This window comes from Bufo bufo, chromosome 6, assembly GCF_905171765.1.
Source record: "Bufo bufo chromosome 6, aBufBuf1.1, whole genome shotgun sequence".
Lineage (NCBI taxonomy): Eukaryota > Metazoa > Chordata > Amphibia > Anura > Bufonidae > Bufo > Bufo bufo.
Window position 1 is genome coordinate 406988237 of NC_053394.1, and position 10748 is coordinate 406998984.

At 44.1% G+C, this 10748-nt stretch overlaps 1 long non-coding RNA gene across 1 annotated transcript in view; it reads right to left on the minus strand.

Annotated features, from left to right (window-relative positions):
- The window catches only part of LOC121004578, a 32512-nt gene that overhangs the window by 2694 nt on the left and 19070 nt on the right, over positions 1-10748 (minus strand). The gene's annotated exons all lie outside the window — the stretch shown is intronic.

The window sequence follows — 10748 nt, forward strand, 5'->3', positions numbered from 1 at the left end:
TACCATTAGAGATGAGCAAAGTTTAGAAAAATTTGATTTGGCAGCTTTGCTGAAGTTCATAAAGGAATTTGATTTCTGCCACCGCTGAGTCACCGCTCTGCTGCCATCTCTGCCAGTGCTACCACTTGAAAGAGTAGCAGAACCTGCATCAGCAAGAGCTAATAGTTTGCTGAACGTGATGGAACACATTTTTTAAGTGCTGCACCAACCTGATACCAACTGCCTGAACAACCTGGTTCACTCATATCTGGACTGTTCCCTGTCTCTGGCAACTACCCTGTATCCTGGATCCTATGGACATCTGAGTCAGAAGATCGTAACAATGGTCAGATTGGGGTTCACTAGAGAACACCCGAATTGGTAGGGGATGCCCGGGTGTTCTACCGATCACCAGAGCACAATGGAAGTCAATGGGAGAACCCGAGCATTAAACCAGGCTCGAAGAGGGGAGGGTGTCTGGTTCATAGGAAAAGGTCAGAAATTGATGAAAACACCACTGAAATGTTTCAGGAACAGCATGGGGAGGATGTCTGGATGCATCTTGGACTCCCAGGTCGCAGCTAGGAACCATGTTGTCCGAGTAGTACGGCACTTTTACAGACTGACACTAATACGCACCAAACCGAAGATAAAATCGATTTCAGAGGAAAAACTGTTAGGAAATATAATTCCCTGTATATTTACTTGTATATAAAGTGCAAGTGCTGCCAAAAATTACAAGGAAGAGGTACTCTGATACACCCTGTATATCACATAAAGGAGGCCTTATTCACATTGTGGTACAATTGTTCAGGCAGTGGGACTCCTACAATCATAAAGCCTATGCACTAAGGGAAAGGACTGCCAAAAATTACAAGGAACAGGCACTCGAATACACCCTTTATTACACATAAAGGAGGGCATCATACACACCCGTGAAAAATTATTATTGATGGCCTGCTGGTGACCATCTAAAACATTATGGGTGAGGGCCTGCTGCCGAGTTGACCATCCCAAAATTTTTGTGGGTGAGGGCCTGCTGCCGAGCTGACCATCTAAAAATTTAGGGGTAAGGGTCTGCTGCTGAGCCGACCCCCTAAAACATTATGGGTGAGGGACTGCTAGTGACCTTCTAAAACATTATGGGTGAGGGCCCGCTGCTGAGCTGACTCTCTAAAACATTAGGAGCGAGGGCGTAGAGCGCCAGTTCGTGCCACGTGTCCAGCTTGGAAACCCCATAGTTGTAAGGCACACAGGGATCACTGAGGACGCTGACACGGTCTGCTACGTACTCCTTCACCATCTTCCAAAATGTTTCCCTCCTTGTGACACTAGGCCGCGCATCAGGGTGAGGGTGCTGGCGGGGTGTCATAAAACTGTCCCAGGCCTTGGAGAGTGTTGCCCTGCCTCTGTTGGAACTGCTGTGTGTTCCCCTCGTGTCCCATCCTCGATTGGCCAAGTAACTAAGGACTCTGCTGCCAGCGTTGTCAGAGGGAAATTTTTGGAGCACTTTTTCCACAAGAACCCTCTGGTATTGCACCATTTTGCTCATCCTCTCCACCACAGGAATGAAAGATGAAAAGTTCTCTTTGTAGTGGGGGTCGAGAAGGGTGAACAACCAGTAATCCGTTTTGGCCAAAATGTGTACAAAGCGAGGGTCACGGGAAAGGCAGCCTAACAAAGTCAGCCATGTGTGCCAGGGTCCAAACAGACAAGACTTTGCTGTCCTCATCAGGAGGATGACTCTCAATCTCATCATCCTCTTCTACCCATCCATGCTGAACAGATGGAATAAAACTTCCATGGGTACTACCCTCTGTAGCGGAGGCAACCGTCTCCTGCTCCTTCTCCTCATCCAATTTGCGCTGAGAAGACGAGCTGAGGGTGGTCTGGCTATCACCTTGTGTACTGTCTTCCCCCATTTTTACCTCTTCCACATGCAAAGTGTCCGCTTTAATTGTGAGCAGCGAGCATTTCAGTAGACACAGAAGTGGGATGTTACACTGATAATAGCGTTATCGCTGCTCACCATCTGTGTTGATTCCTCAAAGTTGCGTAAAACCTCACAGAGGTCAGACATCCATAGTTTTTTTTTCCAATTCCACTCCATTTGGATTTTTTTCCAGCTTTCCACTACCTCCTATGCAATATTAAATGGTGCCATTAGAAAGTACAACTTGTCCCGCAAAAAACAAGCCCTCATACGACTATGTGAAAGAAAAAAGAAAAAACTGAAAAACACTCCGTCATGAAAGGAGTTAAAGTGTATGTTACAAAAGCTGTTGAGATGTCATAGATATGGTTTTCATTGGTAGGGTACGGGTTCTGAGATCCCCGCTGACCGCTAAAGCAAGGAGATCACACAAAGCACTCTGCTGAAGAGGGGTTAAAAAATAAGTCCGCCTCCTGCAGTGAGGAAACACAGTGCTTCTTATTCCTTGTAATAGTGATTAGTGGGGTCTCAGCACTGGGAGCCCCACCTATAAAATCCTTTGGTATAGAACTATGCAATATGAAAAGGTTTATCTTTTTAAGTACACATACACTTTGAGAAAACTCCCCTGTGTTATGAGACCAATCTATAAGTAAGGGCTCATGCACAAGAACATATTTTAATACTGTATACATACCGCTTTTTGTGCAACCCATATGTGGAGCCATCCATTTCAATAGGGCCGCAAAAACAACGCATATTACTCTGTGTGCATTCCGTGTCCAAATAGCTGTGCCACAAAAAAATAGAACTGTCCGCAAATCACAGACCATGGCTCCATTGAATTCAATAGATCTGACAAAAAATACAGAATGCACGCAGAAAGCCACCATGTGTAATCAATTTTTTTGCGATCCGTGCCATATAAATCTTAGGCCAAGCTTACTTTAGCCATGTGCTTGCAGTTAGTAAATTTGGCTCTGGCCTAGCTCGGAGTGTGAGCTAGGCCAGCAGCTCGCCAATATGTCATGTATCGATGTTGGGTTCTTGATCTTTTTGGTACAGGAGCGGCCTGAGTAATGGTACACTAGAAGTGACCTTTACAATGACCGTGTTCGCAAGGATTGGGCAATACCAGGAGCCAGTGGGCAAATTACAGGAGCGTAAGGTCCAACTCATAGCCAACTCACCAGTTACCTCCAGCATGTAGCCATGCTTGCAATGGGAGGAGGGAAGAGTCTGCGAGTCCTCCCTCCTCTCATTGCAAGCATGGCTACATGCTGGAGGTAACTGGTGAGTTGGCTATGAGTCGGACCTTAAGCTCCTTTAACTTGCCCACTGGCTCCTGGTATTGCCCATATGGCACAGGTAGGTGAGTGTTAGGTCCCGATCTACTTGAGAAACCTTGGCGCGGTGCTCGGGCTCAGACATGTCTTCCACAGTAGGATATGTTGGCTAATCTCCCAATTTTAACATCAGTATGAAGGTTTAGTACGACCGCAGAGTGCACCTGTCTTTTTAAGTAAAATACCTTAACAGAACAATGGCCGTTGGCGTTTAATATTTTAATAGTACATATCATCATTTATTGTCATAGAAGTTGTAATTTGTAGACAATCTCCAATGGTAATATATCAGGAAACACATTTATATATTTACTGCACCTTATCCCATCGGTAGGAAGACTAGAGTGAAAGTTTAATGTCTCTTGGCATTTTGGTCCTAATCATGTCTTCACTGGCAGAAGTACAAATCCTGGTACCTTGGACATCATCATTGCTAGTTCATACACATGGACTTCACAACAGCTTTAGGTAGTACATCTAGCAGCCTGATTTTTTTCTTTATGTTACAAATAAGATTTCTTCCACCATGTCAGCCACATTACATTAAACTTAAGGTGCCCAGAGTCCAGGTCAAATCAATGTCTGCCATAAAGTACATCTATCTGCCACGGCCAGGGGCATAGCTAAAGGCTCATGGGCCCTGGTGCAAGAGTTCAGCTTGGGCCCCCATTCCCTCAGTGGTTTGTGGCAAGGGGCAGGTGAGCACCTACTTTTGGGCTGCCTGAGGCAAAATTTAAATGGCAACCCCCTCATGCCAAATTCTTGACGTAACCCTCACCCTCCAGCCAAAGGTGTAACTTGACCTGCAGGCACTTTCTATAATACTGGTGTCTTCTTATGTGGCACAAGTGTCTTTGGGTCCCCTCGGGCTCCTGGGCCCAGTAGCGACTGCTACCTCTGCACTCCCTATAGCTATGCCCCTGGCCAAGGCAATGCCTCCTCCGGTTCCAGGCCATTCATGACAGGTCTGGTCCTATCTAACAGATGAAGATATCAGAAATTTGTCCAGGGCAGCATCTGAGGGAGCATTGTGAATCCTGATGAAGTTCTGCAGGAATATTACCAGGGTGCTATTGTTCGGTGCCATCTGTAAGGATGACAGAAATACCTCCCCACTTGTTGGTAAGTATTCCAAATGCACACTCAACATAACGATGTGCTCTTGTCAGCCGACAGCTGAATACATGTTGGGTGTCATCCAGTTTGCGTATGGAGAAAGGCCACGACATGGGGTGCCAAAGCAAATCCTTCATCAGCCACGATTACAAACGGAGCCAGTGTTCCTGTAGATCCTGGCAGTCTTCTGGGCTCAGGGAGGCCAAGTTGGTTGGCTTGGAGCCATTCACCCATTCTAGAAGCACTGAAAATGTGGGCATCTGCAGTCTGCTCATAGGCCCCAATATCCACAATTATAAACTTGTAAGTAGTGTCAACCAAGGCTAACAGTACTACAGAAAAATATTGCTTATAATTGTAGTACCAGGACCCCGGATGTGTACACATGGATGTGTTTGTCATCCATTGCTCCAAAGCAGTTCAGAAACTGCGCACAAAGATAAAATCCCTCAGCAATTCGGATCCAATTCTAAGCCTTAGGATCTGGCATCAACGCTTCCCGGAATCGCTGCCAAATCACTTCACATATCGGACATCCAATCCGAGACATTGTTGAGATGCCCAGCAGGAACTCACAATGCAATGAAGCAAATTAATTCCCAGTTACCAGGAATCTAAAAGAAAAAAAAAAAATTATTATAAAAAAAATATGAAAAAAATAAAGACATCATTATTATAGCTTATATTACATATACAGTATACTATAAAATATGCCCACTTTATACTCTTACTGAAATAGACAGGAAGCATATATATTAGTGAGAATATACAAATATTATAACTACTATACATTTAACAATAAAATTATCACATATACATTTATTTCTTCTATTAGTTCACTTACCTCAGTGTCGCGATGAGCCGTTCCTCTGGGGAAATGCCGTTCCTCATATTGGTATGTTAGGCCAGGACGCAGAGACGCTAACAAAATATCAAACGAGTGCACGGACATACGACAAAATCCATGAAATTTTTCTGGATGCGGCCGCAGATCCATGTACAAATGTATGGAAGTGGCCCTTCCTGCACAGCTGACAGACAATGGGGTCAACCCAATGCCTCCTCCTCCTCGGTTCTTCATTCAGCATAGGCGACTGCTGTCCGTATCGCAGAGAAAGCAGCCAGCACTGAAGAACCTCATCCACAGAGCCATTATCCATGATACAACAGTTAGCAATTGCAAGAAACCACAGCCAGCCAAACAGAGGAATCTCACAAAGCTCTCTACGCTGGAGAAAATGGCATCTGAGCTATCATGTATCTAGGGGTGTTACAAAGGGTATGTGCCTTTAAAGGGAACCTCTCATCAACTTTATGCTGCCCATACTAATGGCAGAATAAAGTAGAGACAGGTGAGATGATTTCAGCGGTCTGTCATTTTTAGGTTAAAAGTAAGTGGTTGCCGAGAACCAACATCACAATCATTGCAGACTGGGCCTGGAAAAGAGTCACGGCCACCTAGGAAGAGTCATGGTTATTCATAAATTCCTGCTCTCCCTGACAGTCTTCTACCTAGTTGTCTCCCTTTCTCTCTAGGAGAGAACTGCCAATCATCAGCAGATGGGCAGGGAGAGCAGGACATTATGAATAACCATGACTCTTCTCAGGCAGATTTGACACTTTTCAAGGCCTGGGCTGCAATAATTATGATGCTGGTTCTCGGCAACCACTTACTTTTGGCTCATGAGTGACACACAGCTGAGATCAGCATTTCTGTCACTAATTTATGCTGCCATCAGTGAGGTCAGCATAAAGTTGATGACAGGTTCCCTTTAATATGTAACTATTTCCTGTTTTTCTTATGATCTACAAAAAACGGATGACATACGAAAACCATATGGACATGTTTGGCGGAATCAAGGAGCGGAGGTGGAAACGACACGGATCAACTACTTGAGTTGTACCCGGAGACACAGTTCTGTGAAATACAGACCGCAAAACACCAACGATCGTGTGCATGAGCCCTAAGAATTAGTCCGTTGGTTTGAAACTCATAGTCATCTTTTTCAGGATGTACACTTGGTTTTTAAAATATGTTGGATTAGTTTTCCTACTTTTAATAATTTTTGGCATGTGTTAGATAAGTTCTGTACAGTTCGTCTACCAATAGCCGACACAGTTTTGTTTTTCTCAATGCACCACCTCATATTCCTTTAAAATGTTGACCCAAGCTATGTATAATAACATTTCACAGAGGGTGCAGCCGTACCTGTTTCCTAAGTATATTTACATAGCTGCCCAGCTGAGATACAAGTGAACGTCCTTCTCCGTATTCGAATAGAGCTCTTAGAATCCCAACCTGTTGCCTACACATTATGCAGCACTGCTACATCACACTTTTAAGACTTTTTAGATGTGTAGGGTACCTGCAGTGACATGAATTTTATGTATCTAATACACAGTTGTCCTGGCATTCATGGTTTGGACTGAATCAACCTCCTTTCTGAGGTGATCCGATCCCAGGTACTATTACCTCTGAGGTGTGCCTGTTGGGTCTTCTTGATGTCTTGATTTACACCCTTTGAACTTTTCCAGATTTTTTCACGTTACACCCACAAACTTAAATGTATTTTATTGGGATTTTATGTGATAGACCAACACAAAGTATTAAGTATGTGTGAAGTGAAAATGATACAAGGTTTTCAAAATTTGTAATAAATAAAAATGTGTGGAGTGCACTTGTATTCAGCCCCCCTGAGTCAATACTTTGTAGGACCCCCTTTTGCTGCAAGAATTTTGGGATATGTCTCTACCAGATTTTCACATCTACAGGCTGACATTTTTGTTTTCTTCTTTGCAAAGCTCAGTCAGATTGGAAGTGAACAGAAATTTTCAAATCTTGCCACAGATTCTCAATGGGATTTAGGTCTGGACTTTGGGCTATTCTAACACATGAATATGCTTTGATCTGAACCATTCCATTGTGCCTCTGGCTCGATGTTTAGGGTCCTGGTCCTGCTGGAAGGTGAACTTCCGCCCCAGTCTCAAGTCTTTTGCAGCCTCGACCAGGTTTTCTCCAAGATTGCTGTGTCTTTAGCTCTATCCATCTTCCTACCAACTGTGACCAGCTTCCCTGTCCCTGATGAAGAAAAGCATCTCCACAGTATGATGCTGCCACCAACTTATTTCACAGTAGGGATGGTGTGTTCAGGGTCATGTGCAGTATTAGTTTTCCGCCACGCATAGCGTTTTACATTTAGGACAAAAAGTTAAACTTTTGTCTCATCTGAGCACAGCACCTTCTTCCATGTTCTTCCATGTTTGCCGTGTCCCCTATATGGCTTCTGGCAAACTGAAAACAGGACTTCTTATGGCTTGCTTTCAAAAATATTTTTCTTCTTGCCACTCTTGCATAAAGGCCGGATTTGTGGAGTTCACAACTCATAGTTGTCCTGTGGATAGATTCTCCCACCTGAGCTGTGGATCTCTGCAGCTCCTCCAGATTGATCATGGGCCTCTTGGCTGCTTCTCTAATTAGTGCTCTCCTTGCTTGGGCTGTCAATTTAGATGGACCATGTCTTGGTATGTTTGCAGATGTGTCATACTCCTGTCATGGTGGGGAGTGGGGGAAACTCCCCAACCTTACACTGAGGAGCAGGCGGCATAGCAACTAGGCCTGGGAGCAGAGATAAGAGAACAGGTCACCTCCTGGACCTGGAAGGTAGGACGGCTCATACCCAGGAACCTGGGACCCTGAGTCGCCCTGATAATCCCTCAAATAGAGAAAAGGCAGAGATGACCTGTTCATCCCAGACACGGATGAACAGGAGTCTCACCGGCCTAGCTGCAAGGAAAGGGACAGGCAGTGAACAGCTACAGAATCAGCAGGTAAGAGCCCAGAAACCACGCACACTTACCTGCCGGTAACAACAACCGGAGCCCCATGCGGACCACTGACTAGTGGTTCCCCCTCTGGGGAACCCTGACATACCCTTCTGGAGGCGACAACAGATAGACAGGGGGATGTCTAGCAAACATGCTGGACAACAAACACCACCAGTCATGTGACAACAACTAGACATCAAACATCAACCCATACAAACATTGTTTGTGGGTGCAACGTGAAAAAATTTGGAAAAGTTTAAGGGGTATGAATACATTTTCAACACTATATGAGATTCTTTTCCTAGCATGCAAAATTATAGTGATGAGATAGATGGACTGAAGACTTACTAGCCTGACTCAGTAGCTTAAAGGGGTTTTCAGGATTTTAATATTGATGACCTATCCTCAGGATAGGTCATCAATATCAGATCACACACCCGGCACTCCCGCTGATCAGTTGTATGAAGAGAAGGCATGCGTAGTGCCTCTTCCTGCTCGCTGCTGTTATAGCAAGGGGGAAGAGAGACGGGAGACGGCACGTGCCTTCATTCCATACAGCTGATTGTAAGGGGTGCTGGGTGTTGGACCCCCACCAATCTGATATTAATGACCTATCCTGTAGATAGGTCATCAATATTAAAAGCCTGGAAAACCCCTTTAATATTTTTAATACAATTATCACCTATATAGGATCATTTTCAAAACAGGGGTCAAGTACTAGGCCAACCGTGCAGCAAATTTTTGTCATACAATGTTTTTATGCTGTCCTCACCATTGGGCAAGTGGCCCGGAGAAATTCATTAAAATTTATGCCCATTTCCGGATGTAAAGGACGTTTGAAATCGTCACCAATAAAAAACAATAAAATTAATAAAATGTACTATTATGCTGCTATATAAAGTCCCACCACTGGTTGAATCTTAATTTTATTCCATTGCACATTATGCCATTATCTGAGTCTGTAAATAACAGCAGTGTTCCTCCAAAGAAGGCTTACATGAAAAATATTAAATTTAAACAGGCAGACTGACTACCTGATCCATAGATGTCAAATTCCCAAAGGGTCCTGGATAAACATACTCATTGACAGAAAAAATAAAAAAATAACGCATCCAGAAGGAGTTGTTGGAATCAAATGAAACTTTCTATGTGTGAATGTAATGATGATATATGTAATTACAACATTAGAGTGAAAAGTTAAAGGATTTTTCTAGATTTTTATTTTTTTACTGATGACGTATCCTAAGGATACCGTATTTCATCGGTATTTGATTGGTGGGGGTCTGACATCGGTACCACAGACAATCAGCTGTTTGAGAAGACACCGGTGCTCCTGTGACCTTCTCACAGCTTCTCCTAGGCCAGTGATGACACATTCATCAATCATGTGGCCTCAGAGCAGCTCAGCCCCATTAGAGTAAATGGGGATGAGCTGCAATACCAAGCACGACCACTATACAATGTACGGCGCTGTGCTTCATTAGCTGGGACAAGGATGCCTTTTTTAAACTGCTGATTGGTGGGGGTCCTGGGTGTCGGATCCCCACTGATTAAAAAACTAATAACCTATCCAGATGATAGGTCTTAAGTAAAAAAATAAATAAAAAAAACACTTTTAAAGGGGTTGTCTCACATCTGTCAATGGCATTCATCATATAGACAAAGTTAATACAAGGCACTTACTAATGTATTGCCATTGTCCATATTGCTTCCTTCGCTCACTGGATTCATTCAGCGCATTATACACTGCGCATATCCAGGGTTATGGCCGGGATGAGAGCTGCTGCACATTCACGCCTATGCGAGCTCACACAACCTTGGCCTCCAGAGAGCCCTGCACCTTTTCCTATAGTGTGCAAGCACAACCACCGCTGCTGGATTGCAGGGTGGTCGTAACGCCTGGAAATGAGCAGTGTGTAATGCGACTTAAACATTAATCAAAAACAGCAAAGGAGGCAATATTGACAATCACAATACATTAGTAAGTGCCTTTCTCCATGATAAATGCCATTTGCTGAAGTGAGACAACCCCTTTAAGTCTATTGAGGAAAACTATACCATTGAAAGGAGGCTCTAGTTCCACAAATGATATACAGTTGGGCATGGAGGCATACAGGTTTCTTATTGCATTCTGCAGCACATTTGCCCAAAACATCTCCATTGGAGATAAATATGGCGACTGGCCAGACCAAAGCAGTGTTGCAATCTGGCGAGAGACATTTCTGCTATAAGAGGCAACACATGGCCACTGAATGTCCTGCATATATCACTAGTTGTTGTTAATGTCCCTCGTATGACTACTAGGGGTGACCCACTGTCATATGAAATGGCTCTTTGGACCATCCAGCCAGCAGTTAGGGCAGTGCGTCACTCCACAGCAAAATCAGGATTTAAGAACTCACCATGAGGTTCCAAGGTAGCAGCCGGAACCGAAGCCAAGTTCGGTTCCAAGTTTTAAAGTGGTATTCCACTTTAAAAAACAACTACCGAAGTTATTCATGAAGTCTCGCGCAACTTCGCGAATAAATGACTTTAGCTCATCGGAGCCC